This window comes from Rhinoderma darwinii, chromosome 5 (genome assembly GCF_050947455.1).
Source record: "Rhinoderma darwinii isolate aRhiDar2 chromosome 5, aRhiDar2.hap1, whole genome shotgun sequence".
Taxonomy (NCBI): Eukaryota; Metazoa; Chordata; class Amphibia; order Anura; family Rhinodermatidae; genus Rhinoderma; species Rhinoderma darwinii.
This window is the reverse complement of record NC_134691.1, coordinates 343,966,863-343,982,707: the sequence shown is the minus strand read 5'-3', so window position 1 is coordinate 343,982,707 and position 15,845 is coordinate 343,966,863. Positions and strand designations below refer to the sequence as shown.

Here is a 15,845-nt window from a genome sequence, read left to right as displayed (position 1 = left end):
AAGCAGGAGCCATCCAATTCAACGTCCGCGTACAATAAGCCCCCAGCCACACGCTTACTGGCCGACACCAACTCCTATATCCTGAAAGCCCCAAAGAAAAGGACAGCGTAAATAAACGCACCGCAAACCCTGACACACAAACAGCCTACAAGAGCTCACACATCGCTTCCAAGATCTCAAAGGTCACCGGCTTCCTGTGATCCCTAAATGTGGAACCCCTTCTGAAACCCTTCATTGCCTGACGGACCAGGAAGGACAGGCAGAGGCAAAGGGGCTGAGTCCAGCGCTGAAGAGGGTAAAAAGGAAACCTATTGGACCTTTTTAATTGAATACCTAGTAAACTTGGAACTAGTTTCCTTTTTACCCTCTTCAGCGCTGGACTCAGCCCCTTTGCCTCTGCCTGTCTATACCCATCGTGTGCCGACACGAGAGCCCGTGCGATGACCGCGACACATACAGCAAGTGTCAGGTGAGTTGGAGGATTTCTTCTATATACCTTCGTTCTGGACCAGGAAGGACTTAGTCACGTCCTCTACACCTCTGATTTTAAACCAAAAAGCCGAAGCCGACAAACTCCGACCAATCACTGCTGCCGACGCCCCTTCACTGTAAGCATTCCCTATATAATATAACAAGCACGCCGGCCGATCCGAAATACCCGCCTGTACATCCGCCAACAAAGCCTCCCATACTCGCCATACCGCACTGTACCTCTTCCATGTAACCTCACTAACAGACTTCCCCACGAGCGACATCGCCATCTTCACACCACCTTCCACAGATGCTCTGGACAAGCCAGGCCATGAGACTCCGCCCCCGGCGCCAGCAGACGAAAACTGTCCCACTGTTGTCGAGAAAGGGAATCAGCCACAGAATTCAGCACCCCAGGAATATGCACTGCCACAAAATACGCATTCAACATCAAACCTCTCAAAACTAAATGCCGCAATAGTCGCACGACTGGCGGAGAATTAGCTGTCTGCGCATTAACGGCCTGAACCACACCCAGGTAGTCACATACGAAACGCACTCTCCGGTCCCGCAGACAATCCCCCCACAACTCCGCCGCCACCACCACAATCGGGAACAATTCCAGCAGAGCCAAGTTACGGACAAAACCACATTCATGCCATGTACGTGGCCAAACTCCTGCACACCAACCCGCACACCACTGCCCCTGGAAATAAGCCCCAAATCCACAAGCACCTGACGCATCAGTATACAGCTCCAAGTCCACACTAGACACCGGCTGATACATGAGCACCGACCGCCCATTGTAGCTCTGCAAAAACTCCCCCCACACCAACAAATCAGCTTTCAACTCCGCCGACAACCTAATGAAATGATGAGGGGAATGCACCCCTGCGGTAGCACTCGCCAATCGCCTGCAAAACACCCGCCCCATGGGCATAATCCTACAAGCAAAATTCAAATGTCCCAACAAGGATTGCAAGTCCCGCAACTGGATCTTCTTCCTGCGCAGCGCACTCGCCACCAACTCTCTCATCTCCAGCAACTTATCATCAGGCAAGCGACACTCCATATTATCTGAATCAATCATGATTCCCAAAAACTTGATTACCGTTGTAGGACCTTCAGTTTTTTCAGGCGCCAGAGGTACCCCAAAATCCTTTGCCACTCTCTCCATAGTGTGTAGCAATCCTGCACACACATAGGTACCCGGCGGACCGATAAACAGGAAATCATCCAGATAATGCAGCGCTGATGGCACCTGCGCCTCCCGACGGACCACCCACTCCAAAAACGTGCTAAACATCTCAAAATAAGCGCATGAAATGGAGCAGCCCATCGGGAGGCAACAATCTACAAAATATTCCTCCTGCCAATAACATCCCAGCAAACAAAAACTATCCGGATGCACCGGCAATAAACGAAACGCGGCCTCAATGTCAGTTTTTGCTAACAGTGAGCCCTTCCCGTACTTGCGAACCCAAACAACCGCCGCATCAAAGGAAGTGTAACTGACCGCGCACAATGCCGGATCAATGCCGTCGTTCACCGACTCCCCTCCCGGATAAGACAAGTGATGAATAAGGCGGAACTTATTCACCTCCTTTTTAGGAACCAAACCCAACGGGGAAACCCGCAAACTCTGAACAGGCGGGGAGGAAAACGGGCCAGCCATGCGGCCCAATGCCACCTCCTTCATCAGCTTATCCGTAACCAGATCAGGCCGTGCCAAAGCAGATGACAAATTACGGACCACCCCGTCACGTCCAGCCGATGTACACGGAATCCGAAAACCATCTGAGAAACCTAAAAACAACAACTCAGCCACTTTTTTATTTGGATACTCCCTTAAAAATGGGAGCATCCTTTCCACCCTCACCGGCGTCGCCCCTCTTCTGCTCAGCATCTCCCTACCTGCCCTTATGCTTCTTGAAGCATCTGGACAAACCATGGGCGCCTCCGCAACCGGAGCACTCGTGCTTATACCTACAGTCTGGGCCGAACTTACAATGCCCCTCATTATACTGCCAGCAACATCATCATTTTCCTGAGGATCCTGACCGACCCATTGCTGACCCCTGCCCGCCGGCCGCATTCCCGAAAGGGCTGATGCCCCTGTTTCGGAGCCGACATCAAGCGCATCCACAGGCTAATGTCTTTGTGATCCCATCGCAACGACGGGCGCACCGACTTCCGCTGACGAAACTGCTCGTCATACCGCAACCATGCATTACCACCGTATACACGATACGCCTCTCCCACTGAATCCATATAACAAAACAGCGCCGAATAATTCTCCGGCGCCTTTTCACCCACCACGCTAGCCAAAATAGCGAAGGCCTGCAGCCAATTCGCGAAAGTCCGAGGAATCAAGCGATAACGACGCCGCTCCTCCTTCTTACTCTCATCCGGTTTCCACCGGTCCAAATAAAACTTTTCTAACGGCAGTAATGCAAAATCTCCACATACTCATCCTTCCAGATCTTCTCCCTAATCTCCGCCTTCGAGTGCGCCCCAAGCGGGCCCTCAAAACACACGTATACTTCGCCCTTCGCAGCATCATCCAAGCGCACGTCCTCCACAAGTTTTTTGGATGTACCAGCCCCCGCATCAACCGACTTATCCACTTCCACTACGGCGCCCACAGCTGACGCAACCTCGCTAGCCACCGCAACTCCTGCCGCAGCCGCACTACCACTCGCCTCACTAACAGCGCCCCACACCCTCGCTGGAGACTGCTCTCCACCCCCCATACCTTTAGTGAAATATTCTTGCATACCCCTAAAAAACAATTGCATTTGAGGCACAGAAAACATCCCCCCACCCATCCCAGGCACCACACCAGTGGTAGACTCACCCGGCCGTTCCTGAGGTGACCTCCCAGCGGCCGTATCCACCGATCCAGACGTTCCGGCTGGCGATCTCGTCGTTCCAGGGGAAAGGCGCTCCTGCACCCCTCGCTCCCCGTAGCTGTCCGACCTCCTGGCTGAAGGTGCCCTAGGCCCAGCAGACACAGGCCCATCAAAAACCCTGCCACCCGCTTCTGGAGTGGCATAGATAGACAGACAGCCCTGGCTTCCAAATCCTTCTCCAGGGCTGTCATTCGAATCCTCATCTCTCGCTGTGGGGCAAGATGGCCGCTGCCCCCCCCCCCTACCGGAAGGTGCCCGACGTCACCGACGGACCTGTACCGGGTACTTCTGGTCCCCGCTGTACGCATCCCTGCTCCAGCAGGAGGCGATCTCAGTCTCCAACTCGAGCCCGCCCGCCACTTCCTGCGGGCCGGGCCTGGCGTCCGCTCGTCTGTCTGATGAGCTCCTCCGGCGCCAGGAACATCCGCGCCGGAGAGAGTCGTCACTTCCGGTCCCGCCCTCACTTCCGGTCTTGTCGTTGGAGACAGGAGGAGGGAAGATGGCCGCGGCCCCCCCCTCCTGTCACCTCCAATCCCGCCTGCCTGCCGGGATTCCTCCCTGACCTCCGCAGCCCTGTGACTGGCAACCGCTCAGGACCTGGAGGAGGAGGGTCCCTTGAGGGGCTCCCACGGCGCCGACGGGACTGAGGCGTTACCTCAGGTGAAGGCCTCTCCGGAGGCCTGGAGCGCCTGCTGCTGCGTCCCTCCACGCTCTCCACTCCAGCCGCTGTATCCGGAGGAAGAGCCCCGGAGAACAGCTGCTCCAGCCACCCAGGACCGCGCTGGAGCGCTGCATCCCTGATCCTGGCCATCATGGACTCCATTGCTGCATCCATGAGAAGGTAAGTGCAAAACTGTTTTTTTTTTTGTTTTTTTTTTAATCTTTAGTGTAACACACAAATCTTTTCTCCTGTTGTCCAGCTGGAAAGAGGGCTGCCTCTATCCAGCATGGACCTATACACACTATACTCCACCCACAACATATAGATACATTTTCACCAGCCCCCCCTTCACTTAACCCTTAACTCCCTATACCCATAGCCTCAAACGCAGTAGCCTAAAACCCCAAACCACCTTGTCATGCGCTCCTTCCATTACGGCTGCGCCTACATTACGTTGGGCTTACTTTTCCTGCTGTGATATAACACCAAGCAAAAAGAAAAATGCAAAATCCACCAAAATGAGAAGGACTGGAGTAAATACTAGAAACGATGATTTACTGAACGTACACGGCGTATTAAGGTCGCTCCGACCTCTTCCTCAGGTAAATACAAATGTTCACAAGACCCGCCAGCGCCCGGCGCCGGGAGGGATACAAAGTATTAAACAAACAGTGAGAAATACATCATTAATGTTCCTGTTTAGTCAGATGGGGGTTAAATGAAGTGTCGCAGGATGAGTAGGATGTGTTCTTTATTAACCCCCTAAGGCACAGCCCATATAACACACTGTAAATAGCTGTAGTCTGTAACCATGGAAACACATAGCTCTGCATTTTTTATTTGATGTTGCATTGGGGAAAATTGGTTGGAAAAGTTTTCCTACCCTTTAGGCCCTGTTCACACAGAGTTTTTGGACGAGCTTTTTGGAGCAGAATCCGCTCCGCAAATCTCCTCAAAAACCATCCGAAAATGCCTCCCATCGATTTCAATGGGAGGTGGGGGCGGTTTTCTCCCGCAAGCGGTAAAACCGCCTCGCGGGAGAAAGAATAGACATGCCCTATCTTCGCGTGTTTACGCCTCTGACCTCCCACTGACATCAATGGGAGGCAGAGAGAGCGTATTTCGCAGAGTTTTTTGCCCGTAGCACTCAATGGGCGCGAGCGAAAATCGCGGCTAAAATCGCAACAAACGCCATGCAGGAAGGACAAAATATTTTTCAGAATTTTCCTCCTGCAAAAAAACTTAGTGTGAACGAGGCCTTAAGGCCCTGTTCATTTTTTTGGCGTGTTTTCTTTTATGCGGAAACCAAGATCTGAAACCACGCCAAAAAAACGGATGAAAACCCCTCCCATTGATTTCAATGGGAGGTGGAGGCGTTTTTTCCCCGCGAGCGGAAGAAGAAGAGTCATTCCCTTTCTTCGGGCATTCCACCTCTGACCTCACATTGACATGAGCGTGACGGAGCAGCTCCGAGTCCCTGGGTCAGTACAATCCTATACATCACTGCATGATCCCGATACATTCTGCACAATCACTATATTGTGTCGCTTCTCCAGCACTCGCTGCGGACAATTCCTCATTGTGTGACACCGATGAGACCTGAGCCAATATTGAGTCAATCCCAGTAACACCCCTTACTGTGCACCAGACACTAATCCCGAGGAAGTGAAAGTCCCTAATGCTGCGGAGAGCAGGGATCAGGTGTGTGCAGCCGCAGTGTGTGTATATATATATATATACAGCCACAGGCTTGGACGCTGCACAGACATCCGCCTGACCATGGAGAAGTGGCTGCTGCATTGTATGATCGTCAGTCTTCTGGCTGCTGCTCATGCTGCACCCCTCCTCCCGGACACCAACAACACAAGTCCGACCCCAGGAATGGCCACAGTAAGTTATTAATCTACATCATCCACAAAGTAACAGCAATAACCAGTGAGGGATCTGATGAGCGGAGGGGAAGCTGTAATGATAGATAGATAGATAGATAGATAGATAGATAGATAGATAGATAGATAGATAGATAGATAGATAGATAGATAGATAGATAGATAGATAGATAGATAGATAGATAGATAGATAGATAGATAGATAGATAGATAGATAGATAGATAGATAGATATTGGATAGATAGATAGATAGATAGATAGATAGATAGATAGATAGATAGATATTGGATAGATAGATAGATAGATAGATAGATAGATAGATAGATAGATAGATAGATAGATAGATAGATAGATAGATAGATAGATAGATAGATAGATAGATAGATAGATAGATAGATAGATAGATAGATAGATAGATAGATAGATATGAGATAGATAGATAGATAGATATGAGATAGATAGATAGATAGATATGAGATAGATAGATAGATAGATAGATAGATAGATAGATAGATAGATAGATAGATAGATAGATAGATAGATAGATAGATAGATAGATAGATAGATAGATAGATAGATAGATAGATAGATAGATAGATATTCCATACCGGGACACGTTTTAGAATGTTCTTGTCACCTGATATATTTTTATGTCATGTTATAAATTCTTTTTTCTACAGACAGCAGCAGATACAGATGTAACAGGCGGGGGATGGGAGGAAGACGCACCTCAGAAAAGTCAAATTAGAAGCCAAGAGAACATCCTGTGTATCCCCTGTGTGTTCACTCTGCTCCCCAAATCATGACCAGGCCCCGCTGCTCTACAGAAGCTGCAACTTCACCAAAACATTGACTATTCGTGGATCTCACAAGACATCAATAAATGACGTTATGAATCATCCTGTGGCCTCTTTGTATCATTCCTCGCACAATACGTGTTTCAAAACATTTCCGGGACTGACGTGTTACACCGGTGACGTCCTATTACAGGACCGTGCTGGAGGTCAGTGATCTCCGTTCTATCACTAATGTCTGTAACGTGACCGCAGGGCGAGTGCCGGATGTTATACACCGGGGGGGGGGGGGGACACCGGAATATAATGATAGGGGGGCACATACTTTTCTCCATATAGTGGATGCAGCTACTATGGGGGAATTTATCAATATTTATCATTTATTAACATTTCTTAGCCAGTTTTCTGGCCGAGTAAAGTCTCAACAGGGCCATAGCCCCCCCCCCCCCCCCCACCTGAATAAACTGCCCCCCACCTGAATAAACTGCCCCCCCACCTGAATAAACTGCCCCCCACCTGAATAAACTGCCCCCCACCTGAATAAACTGACCCCCACCTGAATAAACTGCCCCCCCACCTGAATAAACTGCCCCCCCACTCCGGCGCAGTTCACACAAGGTATTGATGCCGGGCAGCGCCAGGACATGTGATGCGGCGCTGATGACGTTGGAGTTCTGCGTCGCTTATAAGACCCGGACGCTGCTCGGCCACATTTGAAAGTTGCTTAAAAAACACAGAAAACAATGACGGATGAAAACATCAATAAAACTTCTTTCCAAAGCTGCGTCATCGTCTTTATAAATCTGAAAAATGTGAACGGGGTCTAAGGGAGCTCTCGATTGACCCTTAACCCCTATGGACCTTGCGGCACGATACCCCCGAAGTCTGGGACCCCTGAGTCCAGATGCCACCCAACAAATAACTGACTGGTCTGCCCGGTAATTGATACGAGGGGCCGGAGCCAGAATTACACAATCACATGCAAAAACCATCACTGGAGCCTGACACCGGATATAATGAACCCCTTCACCACACTAGACCACCAGGGATGCTGACATTAACCCCTTCACCACACTAGACCACCAGGGATGCTGACATTAACCCCTTCACCACACTAGACCATCAGGGATGCTGACATTAACCTCTTCACTACCCTAGACCACCAGGGATGCTGACATTAACCTCTTCACTACCCTAGACCACCAGGGATGCTGACATTAACCCCTTCACTAACCTAGAAAACCTGGGATGCTGATATTAACCCCTTCACCACACTAGACCACCAGGGATGCTGACATTAACCCCTTCACCACAGTAGACCACCAGGGATGCTGACATTAACCCCTTCACTACCCTAGAAAACCAGGGATGCTGACATTAACCCCTTCACTACCCTAGACCACAAGGGATGCTGACATTAACCCCTTCACCACACTAGACACCACCAGAGATGCTGACATTAACCCCTTCACTACCCTAGACCACCAGGGATGCTGACATTAACCCCTTCACAACACTAGAAAACCAGGGATGCTGACATTAACCCCTTCACTATCCTAGACCACCAGGGATGCTGACATTAACCCCTTCACTAGCCTAGACCACCAGGGATGCTGACATTAACCTCTTCAATACCCTAGACCACCAGGGATGCCGACATTAACCCCTTCACTACCCTAGACCACCAGGGATGCTGACATTAACCCCTTCACCACACTAGAAAACCAAGTATGCTGACATTAACCCCTTTCACTACCCTAGACCACCAGGGATGCTGACATTAACCCCTTCACCACACTAGAAAACCCAGGGATGCTGACATTAACCCCTTCACTACCCTAGACCTCCAGGGATTTTAACATTGACCCCTTCAATACACTGGACCACCAAGGATATTTGCATTGACCCCTTCTCTACCTGGACCCCCAGGGAAGCTGATGTTAACCCCTTTACTGCCTTAGACCAAAGGAGTATTAGGTCATAAAATGACTTCATGTGAAGCAACAGCCCCAAAAACACTAACCGCCCTTTTTATCCAGACATTATTTTTTTGGTAGTAAAGGGGGGAACCTTACAGTGTTGGCAAGTGTCCGTAAAATAGGAGACCTTTCCAATATTCATTAAAAATAAAGATGCACTTGTGGGTTTTTTCTTGTGCAGATATTTGGGATTGTAATTACGGTGATTTTCGGGGTCACAGTCCGGGCTACTAATGTGTTCACATCACGCTGCTAAGATGTAGACATTTAGTACTAATCATCTTTATGATATATTATGGTTTTCCAATTTTAAAGTAAATAATGTTGGTTGTCTGGGGTGTTTGGATGAAATAGCTAAAAAGCCAGAAATCAGGTCCGAACTGGTAACAGAGACTATTGCCCTTTAACTAGGAAAATGCACACACATACCCGGACCAGCAGGTGGCAGCAGAAGTAGGACCAGCCAGGGACTGTAAGCAGCCCTGCCCTTTGCTGGTTATTACACAATTTCATGCACTGTAGCACTCCTAACCTTTATGAATAGCATACCAGAGCTACAGTGAAGACTGACACAGGCGCTGCGATAGGAGAGAGTAGGGGAGATGTGAGTCTGAATAACAATGTACTTTTATAGTCTCAATAGGGTCTGTTGACAGCTGGATGACACCCTTGTGGGCACAGCTTCTATAATGCAGTATGAACAATGACCACCATCCTCCTTCTACTAATACAACCACGGTAATAGCAAATATTTACACTGGCTTTTCACATCTAGACATTGCTGAGAAATCTTACAGCCTCAGATAATTGGAATGGAGTCATCGTCATCCCGTAAATCCAAAAAGAAGCTAAGAAATAAAAATGCACTGGTGTTAAATCAAAGGCCGCCGAGGGAAGGACGGTGTGACCAGCGTGATCGGCGTATGTGCAGCACGTGTCCAGTGTGAGTGTGTGCAGCACGTGTCCAGTGTGAGTGTGTGCAGCACGTGTCCAGTGTGAGTGTGTGCAGTGCGAGTGTGTGCAGAATGTGTCCAGTGTGAGTGTGCGCAGCACGTGTCCAGGGTGAGTGTGTGCAGCACGTGTCCAGTGTGAGTGTGTGCAGCACGTGTCCAGGGTGAGTGTGTGCAGCACGTGTCCAGTGTGAGTGTGTGCAGCACGTGTCCAGTGTGAGTGTGTGCAGCATGTGTCCAGGGTGAGGGTGTGCAGCACGTGTCCAGTGTGAGTGTGTGCAGCACGTGTCCAGTGTGAGTGTGTGCAGCATGTGTCCAGGGTGAGTGTGTGCAGCATGTGTCCAGTGTGAGTGTGTGCAGCACGTGTCCAGTGTGAGTGTGTGCAGCACGTGTCCAGGGTGAGTGTGCGCAGCACGTGTCCAGGGTGAGTGTGTGCAGCACGTGTCCAGTGTGAGTGTGTGCAGCACGTGTCCAGGGTGAGTGTGCGCAGCACGTGTCCAGTGTGAGTGTGTGCAGCACGTGTCCAGTGTGAGTGTGTGCAGCACGTGTCCAGGGTGAGTGTGTGCAGCACGTGTCCAGTGTGAGTGTGTGCAGCATGTGTCCAGTGTGAGTGTGTGCAGCTTGTGTCCAGTGTGAGTGTGTGCAGCTTGTGTCCAGTGTGAGTGTGTGCAGCATGTGTCCAGTGTGAGTGTGTGCAGTGTGAGTGTGTGCAGAATGTGTCCAGTGTGAGTGTGCGTGCGTGTGTGTGTGTGTGTGTGTGTGTGTGTGTGTGTGTGTGTGCGCGCGCGCGCGCAGCAGGTGTGCAGTGTAATTGTGTGCAGTGTGCAGTGTGAGTGTGTGCAGAGTGAGTGTGTGCAGTGTGAGTGTGTGCAGAATGTGTCGTGTGTGTGTGTGTGTGTGTGTGTGCGCGCGCGCAGCATGTGTGCAGTGTAATTGTGTGCAGTGTGAGTGTGTGCAGTGTGAGTGTGTGCAGAGTGAGTGTGTGCAGTGTGAGTGTGTGCAGTGTGAGTGTGTGCAGCATGTGTCGTGTGTGTGTGTGTGTGTGTGTGTGTGTGTGTGCGCGCGCGCGCAGCATGTGTGCAGTGTAATTGTGTGCAGTGTGAGTGTGTGCAGTGTGAGTGTGTGCAGTGTGAGTGTGTGCAGCATGTGTCCAGGGAGAGATTGTGGATTTATGTATTTTGGAGGGGCCAAACAGAATTCAGATAATGCATGAAACAAGCAAATAAACAAAATAGGAACTGACTAAAAGAGCAAATTCTACAAGGGCTGCAAAAAATTAAAAAAAACACAAAAAATAAAAACCATCCACATTGCCCCCTGTGATCCCATAGCAGTGCCAGCAAAAGCACAGTAGCAGTACACCCGAGAACAGTGCCACCTAGTGCTTAATATCTATACGATCACTATGACACAGTAAGGTATCCTACAATGTTACCAAGTAGAGCTCCATAACAGCAACAGTGCTCCTACTGTATAACGATGCCATCACAGTGCCCCCATACCAGTGCTCACTACAGTGCACTGTATAGACTGGAACAGAATAATGTAACACCCATATAGGCTGGTGTCATACACTGAGAGCTAACAGGAAGGAAGCATGCTCTGGATTCAGAAGTATATTGTAGGTATTTGGATGTTGTAGTTTTCATACATCGTCTGGGCTCATTTCCAAGTACATAATAATTACAGTAAAAAATGAACGAATTTCTAAAAATTTATTTCAGGTCCAATTCAGTCGAATCAGCTGATTCAGTACAAAAAAATCTCAGCAAATTGAAAGTGCCTAGATTGCCCTAAAAAATCATGTCTGACTCCCTGATGTCTAATAGAACTATATTCACTTATAATCCATTCTCTGTAACGCTAAGACGGTATTAGTAATGTCAAAGTGACGGCAACAAATATGGGCAGAGGGAAGGAGAGCAAAACGTTCCTTTTGGGACAGCTGCCTGTAATGCATTATCAGAAAGCCCTCCCGAGGTCATGTGATACATATTATAATCTGTACAGAGATGGACAACGCTTGCCGGCGGACGCCATTTTGCCTCGAATCCTGCGCTGCGAATCCCAAGAGGTTCAGAATTCACCAAACCCAAAACTTTGGGGAAAATCAGACCAAATTTAATACTTGTATAATCGATTTACTGATATCTAATTACAGTATAAAATGGAAACTCCTCTTACAACTACAATCAATTCAGAGTCACATCTAAAGACATGTTATATAATAGACAACTCATCTATAGTATGCCTGGAAAAGCTGGATGTCACTTTAAGACCATTTAGTCATTGTAATTCAAACCATTTATTAACTACAACACTCGTAAATAGAGCTATATAATAACCCCCTATATATTTCATTAGTTTGGACTACTTTAATACATTTACTACGTAAGAATATAACTACTATAAGGGCATGCCCACACGTGGCGGTTTTCCTCCGCAGCTGTCCGCATCAATGCCGCACAGAATCTGCGTTGCAGATTCTGCAGCGGATCTGCCCAAAATGTGCAGTAAATTGATGCGGACTAGCTGCTGCGGACTGCGGGAAAAGTGCTTCCCTTCTCTCTATCAGTGCAGGATAGAGAGAAGGGACAGCACTTTCCCTAGTGAAAGTAAAAGAATTTCATACTTACCGGCCGTTGTCTTGGTGACGCGTCCCTCTTTCGGCATCCAGCCCGACCTCCCTGGATGACGCGGCAGTCCATGTGACCGCTGCAGCCTGTGATTGGCCTGTGATTGTCTGCAGCCTGTGATTGGCCTGTGATTGGCTGCAGCCTGTGATTGGCCTGTGATTGGCTGCAGCCGTCACTTAGACTGAAACGTCATCCTGGGAAGCCGGACTGGAGACAGAAGCAGGGAGTTCTCGGTAAGTATGAACTTCTATTTTTTTTACAGGTTGCTGTATATTGGGATCGGTAGTCACTGTCCCGGGTGCAGAAACAGTTACTGCCGATCACTTAACTCTTTCAGCACCCTGGACAGTGACTATTTACTGACGTCTCCTAGCAACGCTCCCGTCATTACGGGAGCCCCATTGACTTCCTCAGTCTGGCTGTAGACCTAGAAATACATAGGTCCAGCCAGAATGAAGAAATGTCATGTCAAAAAAGCAAGACGCATTCGCAGCACACATAACATGTGCATGACAGCTGCGGACTTCGTTGCGGAAATTAGAATCTCCATTGAAGTCAATGGAGAAATTCCGCCGTGAGTCCACAATCAGTCCGCCACAACTCCGCAACAGCCATTGCATGCTGCGGACACCAAATTCCGCTCCGCAGCCTATGCTCCGCAGCGGAATTTTACGCATCGTCTAAACGAACACTGCTAAATAAAAGTGGAAGTCAATGGAGAAACGGCTCCGCTGCGGATAAACGCTGCGGAGTGTCCGCAGCGGAATTCAAGTGCAATTCCGCTACGTGTGAACCCAGCCTAATACTGCTCCTATATACAAGAAATTAACTACTATAATACTGCTCCTATATACAAGAATATATCTACTATAATACTGCCCCCTATATACAAGAATATAACTACTATAATACTGCCCCCTATATACAGGAATATAACTACTATAATACTGCTCCTATATACAAGAATATAACTACTATAATACTGCCACCTATATACAAGAATATAACTACTATAATACTGCCACCTATATACAAGAATATAACTACTATAATACTGCCCCCTATATACAAGAATATAACTACTATAATACTGCTCCTATATACAAGAATGTAACTACTATAATACTGCCTCTATATACAAGAATATAACTACTATAATACTGCTCCTATATACAGGAATATAACTACTATAATACTGCTCCTATATACAAGAATATAACTACTATAATACTGCCCCTATATACAAGAATATAACTACTATAATACTGCTCCTATATACAATAATATAACTACTATAATACTGCCCCCTATATACAAGAATATAACTACTATAATACTGCCCCCTATATACAAGAATATAACTACTATAATACTGATCCCTATATACAAGAATATAACTACTATAATACTGCCTCCTATATACAAGAATATAACTACTATAATACTGCCCCCTATATACAAGAATATATCTACTATAATACTGCTACTACATACAAGAATATAACTACTATAATACTGCTCCCTATATACAAGAATATAACTACTATAATACTGCCCCTATCTACAAGAATATACCTACTATAATACTGCCCCTATATACAAGAATATAACTACTATAATACTGCCCCCTGTATACAAGAATATAACTACTATAACACTGCCCCTATATACAAGAATATAACTACTATAATACTGCTCCTATATACAAGAATATAACTACTATAATACTGCTCCTATATACAAGAATATAACTACTATAATACTGCTCCTATATACAAGAATATAACTACTATAATACTGCCCTATATACAAGAATATAACTACTATATTACTGCCCCTATATACAAGAATATAACTACTATAATACTGCTCCTATATACAAGAATATAACTACTATAATACTGCTCCTATATACAAGAATATAACTACTATAATACTGCTCCTATATACAAGAATATAACTACTATAATACTGCTCCTATATACAAGAATATATCTACTATAATACTGACCCCTATATACAAGAATATAACTACTATAATACTGCTCCTATATACAAGAATATAAATACTATAATACTGCTCTCTATATACAAAAATATATAACTACTATAATACTGCTCCCTATATACAAGAATATATCTACTATAATACTGCCCCTATATACAAGAATATAACTACTATAATACTGCCCCCTATATACAAGAACATAACTACTATAAGGGTATGTTCACACGACAGCGTCCATAACGGCTGAAATTACGGGGATGTTTCCGCCTGAAAACATCCCCGTATTTTCAGCCGTAACGGCATGTGCAGGCGCTTGAACGCCGCGTCCATTACGGACGTAATTGGCGCTGCTATTCATTGGAGTCAATGAGTAACGGCTCCAATTACGCCCAAAGAAGTGACAGGTCACTTCTTTGACGCGGGCGTCTATTTACGCGCCGTCATTTGACAGTGGCGCGTAAAGATACGCCTCGTGTGAACACACAAACATCTGCCCATTGCTTTCAATGGGCAGATGTTTGTCTACGCTATTGAGGCGCTATTTTCGGACTAAATTCGGGGCAAAAATGCCCAAATTACGTCCGTAATTAGTGCGTGTGAACATACCCTAATACTGCTCCCTATATACAAGAATATATCTACTATAATACTGACCCCTATATACAAGAATATAACTACTATAATACTGCCCCTATATACAAGAATATAACTACTATAATACTGCCCCCTATATACAAGAATATAACTACTATAATACTGCTCCTATATACAAGAATATAACTACTATAATACTGCCCCCTATATACAAGAATATAACTACTATAATACTGCCCCTATATACAAGAATATAACTACTATAATACTGCCACCTATATACAAGAATATAACTAATATAATACTGCCCCTATATACAAGAATGTAACTACTATAATACTGCTACTACTTACAAGAATATAACTACTATAATACTGGCTCTATATACAAGAATATAACTACTATAATACTGCTCCTACATACAAGAATATAACTACTATAATACTGCCCCCTATATACAAGAATATAACTACTATAATACTGGCTCTATATACAAGAATATAACTACTATAATACTGCCCCTATATACAAGAATATAACTACTATAATACTGCTCCTATATACAAGAATATAACTACTATAATACTGCCTCCTATATACAAGAATATAACTACTGTAATACTGCCCCTATATACAAGAATATAACTACTATAATACTGTTCCTATATACAACAATATAACTACTATAATACTGCTCCTATATACCAGAATATAACTACTATAATACTGCCCTATATACAAGAATATAATTACTATATTACTGCCCCTATATACAAGAATATAACTACTATAATACTGCTCCTATATACAAGAATATAACTACTATAATACTGCTCCTATATACAAGAATATAACTACTATAATACCTCCCTATATACAAGAATATAACTACTATAATACTGCTCCTATATACAAGAATATAACTACTATAATACCTCCCTATATACAAGA

At 46.0% G+C, this 15,845-nt stretch overlaps 1 long non-coding RNA gene across 1 annotated transcript; it reads left to right on the top strand.

Annotated features, from left to right (window-relative positions):
* Positions 1-5,521: 5,521 nt before the first annotated feature.
* LOC142653095 (uncharacterized) lies at positions 5,522-6,834 on the top strand. Its single transcript, XR_012848048.1, has 2 exons — positions 5,522-5,934; positions 6,614-6,834. It is a non-coding gene; the product is annotated as an uncharacterized LOC142653095 (long non-coding RNA).
* Positions 6,835-15,845: the final 9,011 nt, after the last annotated feature.